Below are 20,226 nucleotides of genomic sequence, written 5' to 3'. Positions count from 1 at the left end.
GCTATGTTTATCCATCTAGATTCAGAATTTTGTCAGTATTTTTTTATTTGTGCATTATATACTTCATCCAGAAGCATCATAAACTCTGTGGGTGATATTCAGTGTTAGGCATATGTAGAGTAGACAATTGGAATCTATAAACTGGGATGTGCTTTTCCAGAGTATGGCTTTATTGGAGATCAACTGAAATCTGGGTTGGGATCCTAAAGCCCTCCTCATGTTGTTGAGCTACAACTCCCACCCTCCCTTGCCATTGGCCATGGTGCCAAAAACTCTCAACTGAAGGACCACAGGAGGGTTCTATATTTTAGCATCCAAATGGGACCAGCTTGGAATCAGTTTACCTGCAAGATCGCCTTAAACTGGCAGTCTTGCAGCTGCCACATGCAACTTGTTCTGCATTTGTAAGAAATTGATCTTTTGTGATAGCACCAACACTTTGGAACTCCCTGCCTATTGAAATAAGGCAGGTTCCTTTACTGTATGCTTTCCGACACCTGCTAAAAATATTTTTGTTTAGGCAAGCCTACAGAGATATGTAGAATTTTGACATGTGTTTTAATCTGGGTTTTAGCCTGCTGTTGATCTTAATTGTTTTTTGAATGTTTTAAATTGCTTGTTTTCTTTACTGCTAATTTCCTTGTTTTATTCTTTTCATTAACTGTTTTGAAGTTATTTTTACAATCAAGTGGAATATAAAGCAAGCAAGCAAGGAATAAATACTGTAAATGCATTATGTGGCAACAAGTCATGCCAGTCTTTCGTATGCCTCTCCAGACTGCAAGGAAATGTGTTTGGCTATGTCATAATTCCATATTGATAAAGCCTTCATTGACCATTCCCTACACATAATCCTTATTGTCCCGAACAGGTTTGTTGTTTTTATTACTTTAGACAGCTGGCCAGTCCACTGAATGCCCAATTATTTTAAAAATTACTTCAACAGAAGTTTTGCTATAATGGTGTCTTACTGAAAATGGAGTTTGAAATACATATGGATTTTGTGTGCAGAGAAGGTGATAGCCAAGGTTCTATAAATAGTCTGCTAAAATTAAGCAAAAACAGTGTTCTTTGGGATTTTTGGAAGTGGTCTGCATTTTGATAATGTTCAGTAATGCCAGTGAAAAGTTTAACTTTAAATAAATAATGGATTTATATTTAACTTTAAATAAATAATGGATTTTGTCCTCTCTTTCTTGCTTTTTCAATGGGCTTAAATTATCCCCATTGACATCCTTATATTGCCTGGTTTGGTACACAGAATTGTGATATCATTCCACTCACTATGAGATCCCTGATGGGCTGAGATTGGCATATAAATAACCAAGAGAGACAAAAGAATTTTAAATTGCGGGGGAATAGGATGCTGCTACAGTAATAGATAAGCAGGAAGGCGGGGAGACATGGGGGCAGGGAAATATCCAGAACATGTAAACAGGAAAATCTGACACAAGTCTTTGATTATATACAAGTCTCTCACTGATTTTGATTATAGTACTTCTTCCCCGCTAAAATCATATGATTCATTAGCATAAGTGCCATTCATTCCTCCTCAATAGGGATTTGTATCCGAGTAAAGGAATGTCAAATGCATGTCAAAAAGAGCTTCAGCACCTAAGATAAAGGGTGACAGCTCATGTCAGGCACTTGCACTGCTGCTATGACATGAGTCCGTCTTGGATTCTCGATTCATAGTGCAGCTATTTTTCAAATAGTTGGCCTGTCTGAAACTTGAGGAGCAAGGGGAAAGGGTGAACATATATCTGGCACTCAGGATTTATGAGCCTTGCTTAAATTAACGGCAGTGGAAAAACGTTAACAAGAAGACGAAGAGTTCAGCCTAGGAAAACCAGGTTGCTAGACACAGCACCTTGTTCCTTGTCGAACACATCTACCAAAATGTAAATGTAGGGACGGATGCAGCAAGGCAACTATTTCCCCTGCATTAAGGCCATCCATCATGTCACAACAGTATCATCGCTCATAAAGGAATTGATGTAATGTCAAGCTAAGCATGAAATATGATGCTTTCCCATAGGGCCTAGTGGCTCATTGCACCAGGGCGCCGGCCTCTCAGGGGTACCCCAGCGTTGGCGGGGTGCAACAAGCCACTAAACCCTATGGCTCCTCCTCCACCGCCTCCTCTCCCTCGGCTGCGGGAATCCGCTCAGCCGCCACCCGCCGAGCCGCTGTCGCCCTGCTGCGTTTTGCTTCCCCCCCGCCCCCCGCGGAGGGAAACACGGTGGTCACCATGGGAGGTTTACTAGTAAAGTGTGTGCTCTTTGTGGAAGGCTGTGGAAACCTATGTGGGATCTACACACGTATTAAAAAAACGCTGAGAAAATGCTTTTTAAAAACGTTTCGAAAAATATATTGAATTTGCCGTAGCTCACTGTCGCCATCTAGTGTCACATTTGTATATTGCACTTTGCAACACACTTAAAATGTTTTATTTGCAGCTGCATAGCTGAGTCCCTAGTGTAAGTATCCAAAGCGCTGGCCATTTGAGTAGTGTGAATTAAAGGCAGCTGTCCTAGTCCTACTTATCTAGGAGAAAGCACAACCCAGCTCACTGAAAATACCTCTGTATAGATATGTGTAGTCATTTTGTCTGCAAAGTTCTCCACAGAGGTAAGAGGACAAAAGTGTGACCAGGGAATGCAGAAGGAAGGAATCTAAGCAGTAGCAGCCACACCAATAGGGCTCACAGGGCACAGCCCCACCAACCTCAGCCTGCCCTCATCCAGTCCCATCCATCTTTCTTTATTACTTGCAACCAACCCGGAAGTGGCTCTGTCTGTTATTGGCTCTCTCCCCATCTACTGTTGGCCTCCCTCCCTTTCCCAATGGACACCAGCCACTGCTGGATAGAAGGGACGTTCATAATATTTAAAAACCTGAGACCATTTCTTTCTTCAGTAAGTGCCTACCCTCCAACAGCCCAGTGATAAAATTGCCACTGCTCACCAATTTCAATATATCAAATTTCACCTTGAAGGGGCAGAGTCATGCTCCCCCGCCCAATACCCACACCCTACCCAACCCAACCCAGACCATCACCCCCAACCCAGACCATGGTCTCCCTTCCCCTCTGCACCCACCTTTGCAGGACTGCTCGCCCCCCCTGTGCCAAGTCCCCTTCACCAAGTCCCCTTCACTGCACTGCCCCCTTGACTGCTCCCTCCCCTTTCCCAGCTGCCAAGGACCCCACACGGCTCCATCCCAGTCTACCTGCCACATTCCTCCACTCTTTACCTCCCCCATGCTCTGGCCACCCACCTGCCTCCCAGCTGCACTAACCCCTGGAAGACGGCCACCCTTCCCACTTCCTTCCCTCCACATTCTGACTCCAATATTTGCCTGCTTCCCCCCCTCCAGATTACATCCCCCACTATCCCCCTCGTAGCTGCTATTGCCATTTGCCATTTGCCTTGCCTACCTGCCGCCACTGAGTGCCAGCTCCCTGCCCACAGACCTCCAGAGCAACCGTAGAGAGGCATAGCTGCCAAGTCTCCCGTATTCCCCGGGAAACCCTCGTTTTTGCAGCTGCCCCCAGCTGAAAAAACGGGTTTTTTTGTTTTTCCCCGGTTTATTCTGGCGTGGCGGCCATTTTGGAACTGGGCGGAGCATGCTCAGAAGCGACTTTTGATGCTGCTTTGCCCAGTTCCAAAATGGCTGCAGCGCGACTTCTGGTCTGCTATTTTCGGTCCAGTCCCTTATTTCTCAGGCCGGAACTTGGCAGGTATGTAGAGAGGGGAAGTGGAAGGTGGAGCGGCATGCCTGGGTGCCACCATGTTGACCAGAGGTAAGGAGGGGGAAGTGTTTGTTCTATTGACAGTGTCTGGGACATTCTGGGATCCAATCAGAAGTTGGGAATGGATTCTGTCAATCTGGAATGTTCCAGTCAAAATGAGGCAGTTGTGGGGTGTGAAAGTGTGAAATCATACTGTTTTAGCAACCCTGGTAAATGATCATTTTCAGTGAACTTAAGAATGAGTAAGAGAATCTAGAGAAAGAAGAGAGACCCAGAACCCCCAGCCCTCCCAAAAATGCTTTTGAATAAAATTAATCTGTTTCCCAGAGCGATCCAGAATGATATTGTGCTGCATTTCTCACAGCCAAAGACAACACTCTTTAACTTCCTGGACTAGTAGGAGATGACTGAAGAAAAAGTTCACAATTTATATGTCTTGATTATTAAATTGACTCTATTTGGAGCAGCTGCTCTGTAATTCAACAAATATGGTTTCCACAAAGGCAGCTGTTAGCAAGTGCTAATTATTAAGTTTCCACAAGACCTTTTTCCCTCAACAAATTTTCATCTGTACATCAGGCCACTATGAACAGGTTCCATTATCTTAAATTTTACACAAAACATTTAGTTAACTAGGACTGTAGTCCCTGACCACAGATACCACAGAATAAGCCTCTCTAAACATACCATAGTGGGACTTACTTCTGAGGAGGCTGGAGAAGAAATTCAATTCAGTACTTATTTTAAGCCAAATCTATCAAATTCACACTTTCTGAAACAATATACAAACCAAATAGCAGTTACCCTTTGAAATTCACACATATCTGAATTTCACAATCTAGTTCCACAGCAAAGCAATGTGTACAAAAATGCATATAGTATGGCAGAGTGTGCTTAAAAATAAAGATGTTAGTGAAAATAACATGAAAAATACACTCCTCAACATTGTATTTGGTCCTCAAACTCAATTCACAATCTTGCACAAATGGAAGTGTTTTGTCTTATGATAAATGCTTATTGTTTTTGTTGTCAGGTTTTCTGTGGATTTTTTTTTTTTTACTGCCGCACAGAAATGTGAATAATTAACTGGTATATGTTGTTGTTGTTTAGTTGTGTCTGACTCTTCGTGACCCCATGGACCAGAAGAAGAAGAAGAGTTTGGATTTGATATCCCGCTTTATCACTACCCGAAGGAGTCTCAAAGCGGCTAACATTCTCCTTTCCCTTCCTCCTCCACAACAAATGCTCTGTGAGGTGAGTGAGGCTGAGAGACTTCAGAGAAGTGTGACTAGCCCAAGGTCACCCAGCAGCTGCATGTGGAGGAGCGGAGACGCGAACCCAGTTCCCCAGATTACAAGTCTACCGCTCTTAACCACTACACCACGCTGGCTCTCAGACCAGAGCACGCCAGGCACTCCTGTCTTCCACTGCCTCCCGGAGTTTCATCAAACTCATGTTGGTCGCTTCTATAACACTGTCCAACCATCTCGTCCTCTGTCGTCCCCTTCTCCTTGTGCCCTCCATCTTTCCAAACATCAGGGTCTTTCCCAGGGAGTCTTCTCTTCTCATGAGGTGGCCAAAGTATTGGAACCTCAGCTTCAGGATCTGTCCTTCCAGTGAGCACTCAGGGCTGATTTCCTTCAGAATGGATAGGTTTGATCTTCTTGCAGTCCATGGGACTCTCCAGAGTCTCCTCCAGCATCAATTCCTCGGCGATCAGCCTTCTTTATGGGCCAGCTCTCACTTCCATACATCACTACTGGGAAAACCATAGCTTTAACTATACAGACCTTGGTCGGCAATGTCTCTGCATTTTTAGATCTGAAATAAAATAAAAATAAGAAAATGTGTGTTCATCTAAATATCATTCAGTTTGATGCGGGAAGCAGTGTCACGTCTATTGACCAGGCATTCCCAGACTACGGCCCGGGGGCTGGATATGACCCGAAGGGCTCATTTATCTGGCCCGTTGCCTGCTACCACCACCTACAGCCACCGCCTGCTCTTACATGGCTGCCCACTTCCGGGTCGCAGAGCACACGGGAAATAGCTATTTCCGGTGCTCCTGCGACCCAGGAGTGTGCCGGAAATAGCATGTGCGTATGCGTATGTGCGAGCGCTCCCACACACTCCTCCAGCCCGCCATGGCATTGGCGCTGCAGTCACCGGCCCGAAGTGCCATAAGTTTGGGGACCCCTTCTATTGACCATGCCACCTTGCTGCCAACATGTGCTACCCCCACAATCCACATGTTCAGTCTGTGAATTGCTCCTGTGTGGGTCAGACACTTCCATACAAGTGAAGACCTTCATCTAGCATACATGTGGTGCATGTGCAGGCAAATAAAGCCACATCACACACTGGCCAAACATGCAGGTGATGGGACTGTGACCAGTGCAGACACCTGCAGTGGGTGGCATGGCCACCAGTCATACATTCACTCCCTGCCTCAACACATGAGGCACACCAAGAAATCAAACACTGGCTCACCCATCATTTGCGACCGCCACTGCCTTTCAGTTTTTAAAGTTGTAAAATCACTGCTGAACATTCTTGTTTTGATCAATTCATTTGCCATCTTACTAATTACAAAAGAGGGACCCAGGTGGCGCTGTGGTTAAACCACTGAGCCTAGGGCTTGCTGATCAGAAGGTCGGCGGTTCGAATCCCTGTGACGGGGTGAGCTCCCGTTGCCCGGTCCCAGCTCCTGCCAACCTAGCAGTTCGAAAGCACGTCAAAATGCAAGTAGATAAATAGGAACCACTACAGTGGGAAGGTAAACGGTGTTTCCATGTGCTGCTCTGGTTTGCCAGAAGCGGCTTTGTCATGCTGGCCACATGACCTGGAAGCTATACGCCGGCTCCCTCGGCCAATAATGCGACCCCAGAGTCGGTCGTGACTGGACCTAATGGTCAGGGGTCCCTTTACCTTTACTTAATTACAAAAGGAAAATATCTTAAATTGCAAAACAGCACCAGAGATGTCAGACAGCATTTGTACTGCCCTGAAATGTGACCATGCACTGAAATTTATTGTAGCTCACTTGAAATTTCTACTGATGCTTCATCCGAACAGCATTCTCCAAATCTGGCAGCAACTTAACCCCTGGCATATGACAGAAGGACAGGCCAGCTGCTTTGCAGAACATAATAAGAGCCAAAGTAGGTCTTTTATTCTCGCATCCAAACCAACCTGATGAGAATTCCAGATTACTTGTGCGATTGGCTACATATTTGGGGCAGATAACATATTGTCATGAGCTGGCTGGATGCAGAGGAGTGAGGGGAGACACCAGCTGGGGAACCCCCAGGAGAAGAAGGCTCTGAGCCAGGGGAATGATGGTGGGGTGCTGGTGAGTTGTCCAAGGCAGAAGAGGGAGCAGACTGGGAAGAGGATGTGGCAGAGAGCAGTCCAGAATCAGAAGCTGGAGTTGAGAGGGGGCCAAAAGGCAGAGATCAGTCAGGCTTCTGAAGAAGCCAGGGAGTCTTCCCGTCCTACTGCAACCAGCTGTCCCCCTGTTCCTCAGCACACACAGAGAAATGAAAAGAGGAGAGGGGAGATTGGTTGAGTGCAGACAAAGCCTCCACTTGCTTGGAAAAACCCCTGGAGAGGAGGGGACTTAGGCAGCTGCAGGAAGATGGGGACCTTCAGTCCTTGCAACTGCCTCATTGGGGCAAGACCTACTTGGAAGAGTTGCTGGGATCATGAAGCCTGCCCTGGTTTGGTTTCTTTGAATAAAGTGTTAACTGCACTGAAACCAGTGGTTTGTTTTTTAATTGCTGACCTACACCTGACTCTGGCTCCTGACCCATATTAGGGGGGTTCCGTGATTCTCATAACCATGAAGTCCTTTGCTACTTCCGATAAGACAGGATGTTGAGATCTCTCAGGACCACCATCTGAGGGGTCCTTGGCACTAGGCGTGAAACCACAACTGGCAAAACTGTTGGGCAATAAGGCCTAAAAGGTTGCAAATGCAAGAGATCAACTTCTCCCAACACACCCAACCAGGATTTGACCATTATTGACAAACCAGTTCACCACAATAATTTCTGAGCAACATGCATCCTCACCGAATGAGTAGCTTTTGGTGTCGGAGGGGTTTCCCCATAGAGCTTTATTTAACAGCGCCCCCCCCCCCTCTGTCCTGGGTTAATATTGTACACTTGGCTGTTATCTTGACTAGGATTCTTGTGTGCCTCTCTCAGATCGACCCAGTTGCACCATCCCGAAGCTAAGATCAGGAATTGCTTCCTGCAAACAAGTCAGGACTCACAACCTTTTACAAACCTTGGTTTAAGACTGACATCCCCTTTCTGGTTTTTTTACCCGCTCAAGTGATCTGTGTGCACCTATGGAGAATCCACTCTCGCACAGGAAGGAGCTCAGCTTCTCTTCAGAGTTCTGTACCAGGGTTTCTCAAACTTGGGTCTCCAGTTGGTTTTTGGAAAGAGTCATTTCTATGGCTCCAAATTACCACCCCCAGTCTAACATCTAGGCAGCTATTCTGAGATTTGTTGCAGCAACAGGAGGCCACTCCACTTCCACCACTTTATGTACCTCCTCTGGATGGGCTGTATGCATGCAGTTGGAGACTATGCCTGCATGGAAGCTTCTTCTGCTCATCCCTTTTCAATCCCCTCCTGGTTCTGTGAGGCATTGGTGCAGGAGAGGGTGGGGAAGCACCTGGCCTTTCACTCTCCTGACCTGCCTCTTCCTCCTCCTCTCCTCCACCCTCTGGCCCTGCTTCTGACTCTTGCCTCCTGGCAGGAACAGTTTCCCACAAATCAGTGACCCCCTCTCCCCAATCAGACTCTAGTCCTGCTTCCCCCAATACACACTCGCCAATGTCCTTCCAGTCCCTGAATGTAGAGACCAAAGATGGATGAGGGGAAGGAGGTATTGAAGATAAGCTTCCCTTGAGTTATTCAGGACTTGAAACCTGCTGGTTACCTAAGTTCTGATCATGGACTTTGAAGACGCTTGAGCTCAGGACAAAAGGGAGAAATGAGCTAAGAGGCACATTTGGCAAACCCTCACCATGGTCAACTTCCACCCAGAAACCTATGTCCCTTCTGTGGAAGAATGTGTGGATCCAGAATTGGCCTCCACAGTCACTTACGGACTCATTGTTAAAACCATGTTCATGGAAGACAATCTTACTCAGCTACAAGTGAGAAGAAGAAGAAGAAGAAGAAGAAGAAGAAGAAGAAGAAGAAGAAGAAGAAGAAGAAGAAGAAGAAGAAGAAGAAGAAGAAGAAAAAGAAGATCTAAACTCATATTAGTCCAAGAGGCATTGATTGGGTCGTTTCATATAGAAATTTGCAAAGTTCAAATATCTGAAACACTCCTAGCTTGCATTGAGTCCCCCTGTGTCTATTGGAGACTCTCCTGTGTGCAGGATAGAATCCTGTGCTCAAGACTGCAACACAGTGCTCAGTTCCACATCTGTTGGTCCACATTTATTTGGATAGGACTTAACATGAGCAATTGGGTGCCGAACTGCAGCCAAAGAAAGCAAACCAAATCCCAATAAATCAAGCTAAAATGTAATCCATTGCAAAAGTATAATAAATAAAATTGATAGTGTTATAGGTGAAGTAATTAAAGGTCTCCCGAACTGTAACAAGGCTAAAGGTTGAACTGCTTTGTAATCCAACGCTATGAAGTATTGAAATACCCTGACATGACAGCTCATATCATCAGAGCAGTGCTTCCCAAACCTGTTGGCTGACCGTGTAATCCTGTGCATGTCTTATTTAGAAACAAGTGCCATCAAACTGAAAAGGATCTGCTCCCAGGTAAGTGGGCAGAAGATTGCAGCCTTACATAGAAACACACACATGCCCCTACTTAAGTTAACAATGAAGGCATTCTCTGTTAAAACCACAAAAGATTACTTTCTGGGTGGGTAAGAATAAGATCCTCAATGTTTCTCTCTCTGCGACTCACTGTTCATCTGACAAGAAGCCCAAACTCTTCCCATTTGGCTTGCAAGACATTTTTGACCAATATATGCCCACCTACCCTGAACCTGAAATCACATATATGGCATCGGGCAGGTAAAGACCATGTCACAGGACCAAAAGGGAGATTGCAGGCACCACTCATGAGCTGATTGGTGGCACCTGCAAAGCCCTGCACATGATGCTTTGCAGGCCCTGGCATTGATTGTTGAGGCTTGCAGAGCAACTGTGCTGCATGATGGCAAACCACACAAGCAAAATCGAGTCACTTGATGTCATTGCAACATCAGATGATTGACAGGTGGGCATCTCGGGGTAGCTAGCAAAATACCTTTCTACTGCTTAGCACAGGCACCCCCAAGCTGTGGCCCTCCAGATGTTTTGGCCTACAACTCCCATGATCCCTAGCTAACAGGACCAGTGGTCAGGGATGATGGGAATTGTAGTCCAAAACATCTGGAGGGCCGAAGTTTGGGGATGCCTGGCTTAGCACCTCATTTACTCCAGAGAGGGGCAAGCTTTTCTGGCCAAATCTGACATCACTACAGGCAACTTGAAAGCTCCTTTGCAAGCAGCCCTGCACTGCTCTTTAAACCTTCAAAAAATGGAGGTTCAAAAGTAGGGCACATAGCTGCCAAGTTCTCCCCTTTTTTAAGGGAAATTCCCTTATGCTGAATAGGCTTCCTCGTGAGAAAAGGGAAAACTTGGCAGCTATGGTAGGGCAGAGTGGCTTTCAAACAGCCCCACTCTGTCCATTGAACCTTCCAAAACCAGGAGTTAAAAGAGCAGTGTGGGACTATTGGCAAAAGGATTCTAAAACACCCCCATGCTGTGCTTTGGTTGTGCACACCAGTTCACCATGCGTTGGAGGCTCCTCGTCCCTGATTTACCACCCGCATCACCTCAAGTGAAAAATCGGCTGTTTGCGCCGAGTTATTGTCAAGCTCTTGCCTGCTACTTGCAAAAATCCTACAATGCCTGGTGTTACCCTGCAGGAATTACAGGGCACACGGAGAGGTTTTAACTATTCTGCAGCAACAGAAAAATGAGCTGTTTTGTTTCACAGAGAGAATTGCAGCATTTCAAAGGTATGCACACATGTCCTCATTGTTTGCCAGTTTATCCAGCCTATTTAATTATTTAAAGGGAATTATTTATCATGGGCGAGCTTTTGCTCAGTACGGACTTAAAAACTCGCATAAAAGAAAATGGCTGTTTTACAAGCCCGAGCTGTGACCCCCCTCAGTAGATTACAAATTACTAAGGAGGATAAAAGAATTTATGATTTTATCAACAACACATGTAACCACTTTGGGGGGGGGGATACCGATGTTGGATATTGAGTGACTAATACCTTTTATTATATTTCACAAGTATGTGTTTTCTGAATAAAGAATCAACTATGCTATTAGAGTAGGCCTATCTACAATAATTACAATTCCAACCTTAGCTGGACTACTTTCATCATCTCAAGAACTTAGAATGGAATGCACAGGAGATGTGAATCCTGGTGCAAGTCTAGCAGCCTACCTAGTGCACCACAGAAGCTCTTTTCAGACTTCTTTTGCACACCCAAGGGCTTCCCCGCATGAGTGGCCAGCTTTGGTTATGCCTCTTGACCACTGCCATGAAAAGCCTGCTCCACATTTGTAAGAACTCCATCGCTTAGAGTGGCCGCACCTCCACTTTGAAATTCCCTCTCTGTTGAGATAAAGTGGGCACCTTCACTGCACTCTTTCCAGTCCCTGATTAAAAGCATTCTTGTTTAGAGAAGCCCACCCAGAGACTTGGAAAGTGGAGGTCATCATAGAACCGTAGAGTTGGAAGGGATCTGGAGGGTCATCTAGTCCAACCCCCTGCAATACAGGAATCTTTTGCCCAACGTGGAGTTCGAACCCACGACTGTGAGATTAAGAGCCTCATGCTCTACCAAGGGTCTCAAAAATCAGAGCAGTGAATTGCACATAGAGGCTTCACATAGTAATAAAATAAAATAAAATCTAGCCATTGTGAACACCTTGTCAAACTCCAGATGAGGATTGTCCAGTAGGCACCCACACCCACTCAATTTCCCACTAAGATCGTGATCCAGATTGGAAAAACTCAAGAATGTCTATTCTAGCAACATATCGCTGCAGTTCATTTAACTTTATTTTCTTTTAAAATAGGCATAATTTATACAACAGTTCACAATTACAGAAGGGTTGTAAATTAGCCCCCTTGCTATTATCAATGTGTTACAATAACTGTGGTCTAAGCAATTAGAAAGTATGCATCCGTGTAATTCTAGCACTGTCTGGGAGAGATTTCCCCCCCCACAAGCTAATGCTTATGTTTTGTAGAAATTGCAGCTGTAGAATACAGCATGCGATATTGACGGAGTGGAATAGTCAGCAAAGTTCTTTGGTGTTGGAAAAGATTTCATCTCAGACAATGGACAGTTTCACACACGCATGTGGCATTCAACTCTGGATGATTCACAGCTGAATGTGTGAAGGGGCTCAACTAAAACCCATTGGGTCTCCAGTGTGATATTAACATTCTCTCTGTAGTTTGATCTCCATTCACAAATGCAGCTCCCTACTTACTGCTGCCCTCCAAAGCACTCTTGAGACATTCTAAATCCCTCACAGGATGTGGGAGAACAAGGATGAGTGTGCTTTGGCTCCGCCACCACCCTCTCACAAGCTCCCACAAGTTTGAACTTCTGAAGCTTTACTTATTGTAGAGCTGGGAAGAAGAAGAAGAAGAAGAAGAAGAAGAAGAAGAAGAAGAAGAAGAAGAAGAAGAAGAAGAAGAAGAAGAAGAAGAAGAAGAAGAGTTTGGATTTGATATCCCGCTTTATCACTACCCTAAGGAGTCTCAAAGCGGCTAACATTCTCCTTTCCCTTCCTCCCCCACAACAAACACTCTGTGGGGGTGAGTGGGGCTGAGAGACTTCAAAGAAGTGTGACTAGCCCAAGGTCACCCAGCAGCTGCACGTGGAGGAGCGGGGAAGCGAACCCGGTTCCCCAGATAACGAGTCTACTGCTCTTAACCACTACACCACACTGGCTCTCTAACATGAGTTAGAACCCTCATGTCTTAGTAGAGAAAACTCCCTGCTGCAGACCATTCAATGTGTGTTCCTTATTTGTAGACTTCTCAAATAATGCCACATGTCGCATTACGTTCCTGTAAGCACATTCAGGAACAACTATTCTGGCTAGTGAACACACGTTCTGGTATTTCTCTGTTATCTTTATCTCTTCCAAATATGCTGTTATATTGTTTTCTGACAACAATTCGTAACAGATCTCTCTCTCTCTCTCTCTCTCTCTCTCTCTCTCTCTCTCTCTCTCTCTCTCTCTCTCTCTCTCTCTCTCTCTCTCTCTTTGTGCTGCTGTATTAATTCTTTTCATGGCACCCCTCATTATCAATCTGCACATGAAACTCATTGTATATTAAATCTACTGCGAAAAGGCAATAAAAAGCAATTATACCTCTGCAATCACCACTTTTTATTAACCGTCAATTACAGAGCAAACAGGTGGCCTATAAACCATTGTTAGCAAATTCTCCTTTCAAAAACCACTTACTCAACAATTTCCTACAGTAAATGCTGCTTGAAGAAGTGCAGGGGGAAAATAATAAAAACTGGAAAACTGAAATTCTAATGGGTAAAGCAGTATAATCCAACAGATTATCAATTCCCAGGCTACAGTAACCTACTTTTTTCTTCTTTTGCTAGCATTTACTGGTCTGTAAAGTGAATATATGGAGATGTCTTAGAGACTACTAGAACAGCCTTTTTTTAATCTGATGCCTCCCAGAGGTTTTGGACTACAGCTCCCATCAGCCTCAGTCAGAATAGCCATGTGATGGTGAGGGGGCTGATGGGAGATGTAAACCAAACATCTGGGGGGCACCAGGCTGGACAAGGCTGGCTTGGACTGAGTCTGATCATTGGTCTATGTCATGCATCCCCAAACTTTGGCCCTCCAGATGTTTTGGACTGCAATTCCCATCATCCCTGACCACTGGTCCTGTTAGCTAGGGATCATGGGAGTTGTAGGCCAAAACATCTGGAGGGCCGCAGTTTGGGGATGCCTGGTCTATGTAGTCAGGGAGGCTTTATCTCAGGGGTCAGCAAACTTTTTCAGCAGGGGGCCGGTCCACTGTCCCTCAGACCTTGTGGGGGGCCAGACTATATTTTGAAAAAGAAAAAAAAATGAACGAATTCCTATGCCCCACAAATAACCCAGAGATGCATTTTAAATAAAAGAACACATTCTACTCATGTAAAAACATGCTGATTCCCGGACCGTCCGCAGGCCGGATTTAGAAGGCGATTGGGTCGCATCCGGCCCCCGGGCCTTAGTTTGGGAACCCCTGCTTTATCTGCTCTGACTGACAGCAGCTCTTAAAGGCTTGGGTGTGTCATTTTAGGGGGAATACTTAATGTTGGCAAATTTCTTCAAAATATTTTTTCTCAAAAATATTTTTTTGCGTGTGAGGAATCCAAATTTGTTATTATTGTGACTGGAGAACATTTAACTTGAAATGTCTATTATGAAGCCTATACAGTGGTACCTCGGTTTATGAACACAATTGGTTCCGGAAGTCTGTTCATAAACTGAAGCGTTCATAAACTGAAGCAAACTTTCCCATTGAAAGTAATGGAAAGTGGATTAATCTGTTCCAGACGGGTCCACGGAGTACTCAACCTGAAGCGTACTTAACCCGAAGCATGGGTGTAATTGGTTCCAGAAGTCTGTTCATAAATTGAAGCGTTCATAAACTGAAGCGAACTTTCCCATTGAAAGTAATGGAAAGTGAATTAATCCGTTCCAGATGGGTCCGCGGCGTTCGTAAACCGAAAATTCGTAAACCGAGGTGTTCATAAACCGAGGTTCCACTGTAAATTGCTTTTGGAAAACCAAAGAATTTTACTGAAAATGTCAGTTAATGCTAAATCAATCAATCAAATAAATAACATATAATTTAACCACAAGCACTTGGCAATCATTATTAATGCTTTCTATGCAATTTTACACACACCTTACTAAGCAAAATTATGTTAATCCAACCACAATATCTTTTGCATTCCCAAGGCATGTTACAGTTTTTTAGCATGCGCATACTGTGGACAATATGGATAGATATAAAATATAGATTATGAAATAATATGCAGTTGAAAATGTTGAGAATAGGACCCATGGAGGGGGTGGGGAGAAGTTTCAGGATTCAGAGAAATCTCTTTATATGGATATGTATTTGGTATTGTGATAATTTTATATTTTTAACATCAAATAAAAACGATTCAAAAAAAGATTAATTGAGCATGCTCTACTGAGGCAGAGATCCCTTTTCCTGGTTACCTAAGATCCATTTCAACTGGATAACATTGTATCTGCACACTTCTACCTCCTGTGTTCCCGTAGTCTTTTAAAAAGCTAGTGCTAAACATTTTCTCCACTTAGATATTACAATCTCCATGCAAGATTATAACCTATAAAAAGGAGCAAGACAGTGCATATCTTGCATACAGACTGTAATATCTAAGTGGAGAAAATGTTTAGGAACTCAGGGACTGGGCTATTTGTGAGACTTCCCCTTTTCAAATGATAGGGTTGGGGGGAGTTTTATCTCCTAGGCAGGCCCCTGCTACAGGTACCTTAGAACAGGGTCCCCAAACTAAGGCCCGGGGGCCGGATGCGGCCGAATCACCTTCTAAATCCGGCCCGCGGATGGTCCAGGAATCAGCGTGTTTTTGCATGAGTAGAATGTGTCCTTTTATTTAAAATGCATCTCTGGGTTATTTGTGGGGCCTGCCTGGTGTTTCTACATAAGGAGAATGTGTCCTTTTATTTAAAATGCATCTCTGGGTTATTTGTGGTGCATAGGGATTTATTCATATATATTTTTTCAAAATATAGTCCGGCCCCCCACAAGGTCTGAGAGACAGTGGACCGGCCCCCTGCTGAAAAAGTTTGCTGACCCCTGATGACAAAGTCTTCTTGTGTTTCCACCAGTACCTTCTCTAAACTGACATTCATTTACCGTCTCACCTTCCCTCCAAATGCAGCTCAAGGCAGCTAAGGCTGGAGCACTAAAGGAGGGTAGTGATGAAAATGGAAGTCCATAGAGTCATAGACCTCGCAGCTTTTCAGAGTGTTTCCACTTAAATGCGGGGGGGGGGGCAGGACTGTCTGTGGATAACCCTGGTGACTAGCACCTGATATGTCACCAACACATCTCTTTCCCAAATTCCCAGAGAAACTTTGCAAGTTTTTAAAATGTTAATTGCTTTTAATAATATATAAATGTATAGCAAATGTAAGGTAAAGGTAAAGGACCCCTGACAGTTAAGTCCAGTCTCGAACAACTCTGGGCTTGCGACGCTCATGTCGCTTTACTGGCTAAGGGAGTCAGCAAATGTATACACCACTAAATTAATAAAAAATAAAGGGTGGGCAGCTCCCCTGAAGAACGAAGGGAAGGGCAAGACTGGTGATTTGCCCACCATAAAATTCACTGTTACGTTCATGGAAAGTGAAAAATCAAGAACAACAAAAACCCAAGTCTTTGCATCTAGTCTCATTGGGTGGATAGCAGAGTTTGTTGAATAATTTTTATTTTATTCTAATAGAAATATTCAACCAATGAGAACATATATAGATGTTTATGGAAAATGAACAAGTCTTGGGGAGGCAGATAGCGGCTCCTATCTTGGAGATATCGGAGGCTGGTTTCTTTCCAGCCAAATCTTTAAAACATTCTCTCTCTCTCTCTCTCTCTCTCTCTCTCTCTCTCTCTCTCTCTCTCTCTCTCTCTCTCTCTCTCTCTCTCTCTCTTTTTAACCCAGAATATAAATCTGCTGACACCAGTTGTATTTAGGGAGAAAGCAAAGGCTTTATTAAAAGCATTCTGATTTTCTATTGATTCCAGAAGAGTCTTACTCTGCCTTTTTCTACTGCATTGCCATCCACATGTCCATTTCCTTTGTTTCGGGTTAACTTATTATTTGCCTGAGTCAACAGATGAACAGATACCTATTTCTTCCTCTTCCTTTCATCAGCTCTGCATAATTCAAACGGCTCTACTAAAAACACTTGTCTAAAGATGCATCATTTCCAACCTCCTAGCAGCAGAATACTTTATCCAAATCAAAACCTTATCTATTTAGAGAAAATTGAGCAATTTCTTTAGCTGGGATGGGAAACCTCAGCATTTCTGGGAACTGTTTGGTGAGATTTCTATGGAAATTGTAAGGGCCAAAACAATATTAATAACATTTCTGCGAAAGAACTGTTGAAATTTTGGACTTTTGTTGTGACGCCCCATATCTCCTGACCACTGGATCCTGGAGGTGAATACAGAGGTCTGCAACTGATAACTTGTATTTATAAAACTGACACCATAATTATAACTAAGTATGTTGGTCATTTCTTTTATCAAATGACAAGGAGATTTTTTTTTTAATGCCTTCTCTTCTCCCCCATTTCCAATCCAGTAAGAGTGTGTGGTTAAATTCTCTATACCACTTCATAGGACATCCAGGTGATACTAAGTGCTAAGCTTAGTTGAAGCAGTGGGTAATAATACATTTGTCTCTTAACATTATGAATGTAAGGGGGGGCTTATAGGGAACAGCCCCCCCCCCTCATCAGGTCGAGTTCCTCTCAGAGCAGTAAGTCCAGTAGCGGATCAGATTATAGGAGTCAGGAAGCAGAGAGGGAGGGGGAAGGCTCTAGCAGCATCAAAGAGCCTCAACACCGAGTAGAGAGGGAGGCAGCTGGGGAAGAAAGGACGGGAGAGCAATCAGAAGGATTGCCCTCCCCCCCCCCGACGCCTGAATTGAGGCGCACGGCACCCCGCAGGACAAGGGGGAGGTGCTTTGGAGTTCCCAAGCTGTTACGTTGGGCGCGAAACAGAAAGAAGCCATTGCGAGGTCCTGACTCAGATTAAGCAGACATGTTTTCCAGAGACTTTCCACTATAGATAGAATGCACAATAAAAAAACACCTTAAAGACAAGCAGGTGTGGAGCGTCGTTACTCAAGAGTAGCCGCAAGAACCTCTGACAATGAACTATTAACATCACACTGCACCACACATCCCTGTGTAGAATTTCAGTTTTTAAACCTTTTTTTAAAAAAAAACAACACTGTACTTCTGTGCAACTTTGTCAGTTAAAAGGGAGGAGCAGCCGACATCTGTAAAAAGTAAGCGGGTTGAATCGGTCACAGTCTGAGCATGTCTAATATACAGCTTGCCAGTAATTGCATAGGAAATTCCACTGGCTGGTTGTTTGCGAAAGAGACCCTTCATTGACAGTTAACAGATACCATTCCGAAGCAGGCTTGCTAAAATTCAATATTTACAGTATATGTTTTCAATAAACATTTGGAATGCAATTAGCCTTACAATAGGTTTTTCTGGTAGAATAGCTCCACAAATGCAATCTTGTACATTTATCTTTGACACTGAAATCCCAGGGCTCTCTTAATATTAATAAATTGTGAATGTTTACTTATTTGTCTCTTAATGTTATTAAATTGAGCTTATTCTCTAAACATGCAGGAGTTAATAGATATTTATTATATTATGGCAAACAGGACACACTCACACAATTGCTAGAGAAAATAGGCTGTTTCATCTGCAGCCCTCAGTCATGGAGAGTTTCTTCCTAAAGGAATCTTAAAACAAGGTAATTCTCTTGAATTGGATTGAAAAGAAACTTATTCCCCAAATGCAAAGAACTTCACAAAATGTCATTAAGTTTGCAAACAAAGTATGCTTTTTAAAATAAGAATATAAAGAGAGGTAGAAATAGTTTAAAATGTAGACAATTTTTATTCAAAATCCACGTTCCCTTGAATAGTTATGGCCTAGTTTCGATGGCTACTACTTGGCTATATTTCTGCAACCTTAGACTTGGTGTCTGCCATTAAAACCAAAACACAGAATTCACCTGAATTCCCAAACTATAAAGAAGATACTGGGGAGATAAATTGAGAGCCAATCTCTTTGTTCCTTCCTCTGCCTTTTGCTTAGTGGGGTCTCTCACCCAATCAGCCTCAGGGTAGCTGAAGTTCTCCATTGGTACATATGTATTCTGGCTGCCTTGAAATTTTTGAAGCTACATATCTTGCTAACAAAAGCAGTTACAGCTCTGTTTTATGTGACCATAGGGAAAGGGCCACAGCTTATTGGTAGATACTCTACTGCTTTGCACGTGGAAGGTCTCTGGTTCCATCTCCAGGATCTCCCTGTAGTGCTGGGGGAGACCCCTGTCTGAAACCCTGGACAGCCATTGCCAGTTAGTGAAGACAATACTTTTCCAGGTGGACCAGGGGTCTGACTTGGTCTAAGGCAGGTTCCAATGTCCCAGGCTGGTGGCAGCTGAATTAAGTGCAAAGATTCATCAAGAACTTCATTCACAAGTCATTTAATTGAGACAAAGGATGGTTCTAATCATTAAGCTGTTGGACACTTGAAGAAATGGAAACCATTTAAAACTAAAGCAAAGGTGTGGAAAATGAATTGTGAGGATTTCTTCCCCTCTTTATCAAATTACTTACAAAATATATAGGTAAAGTAAAGGGACCCCTGACCATTAGGTCCAGTTGTGACCGACTCTGTGGTTGCAACACTCATCTCACATTATTGGCTGAGGGAGCCGGCGCACAGCTTCCAGGTCATGTGGCCAGCATGACTAAGCCGCTTCTGGCAAAACCAGAGCAGTGCATGGAAATGCTGTTTATCTTCCCGCTGGAGCAATACCTATTTATCTACTTGCACTTTGACGTTCTTTCAAACTGCTAGGTGGGCAGGAGCAGGGACCGAGCAATGGGAGCTCACCCTGTCGCGGGGATTCGAACTGCCAACCTTCTGATCAGCAAGCCCTAGGCTCAGTGGCTTAACCCACAGCGCCACCCGCGTCCACAAGCGCCACCCGCGTCAAAATATATACTCACAAGTAATTTAACTGAGGCAAAAGGTGGTTCTAATCACCAAGTATAAAAGATATTGGTCAGCTGAAAAAACTGAAGCCATTTAAAACTAAAGCATAGATATTTCAGTGCGGAAAATGAATTGTGAGGATTTTCTCTCTCCTCATCAGCTCACTTACAAATCATCATCAAATCACACAAGAAAGTCAGTCATTTCCCATATGTGAACCCAATCAGAAAGGTCAGACTGATATACAAGTATCTCTTTACCCTCAGTATCTGACTATTTTCAATGAAACATTGGCACCCTGTGAAGGTATTTGGCCTCTCCTGTTTACATCTGGCAAATGATAAGAATACCTCTCTTCTTCAGGGGGAAACTCAGAAAATTAAACAAACTGATTAGACACAGTGTGGCCAAAGCAAGCAGAGAAACAACATATCTGTTGCTCTAAATAATAATAAAGACTCACTTTTTAAATACCGGGTCATGGAACTTAATGGACAGCAAAATGACCCCCAGAGAATGGGAGAGGTTTGCTGCAAGCAAGGTAACAAAAGTCAAGAAA

The sequence above is a fragment of the Zootoca vivipara genome, chromosome 9 (genome assembly GCF_965207765.1).
Source record: "Zootoca vivipara chromosome 9, rZooViv2.hap1.1, whole genome shotgun sequence".
Classification (NCBI taxonomy): domain Eukaryota; kingdom Metazoa; phylum Chordata; class Lepidosauria; order Squamata; family Lacertidae; genus Zootoca; species Zootoca vivipara.
The sequence above is the reverse complement of the archived record's forward strand: the minus strand, read 5'-3'. Positions refer to the sequence as shown.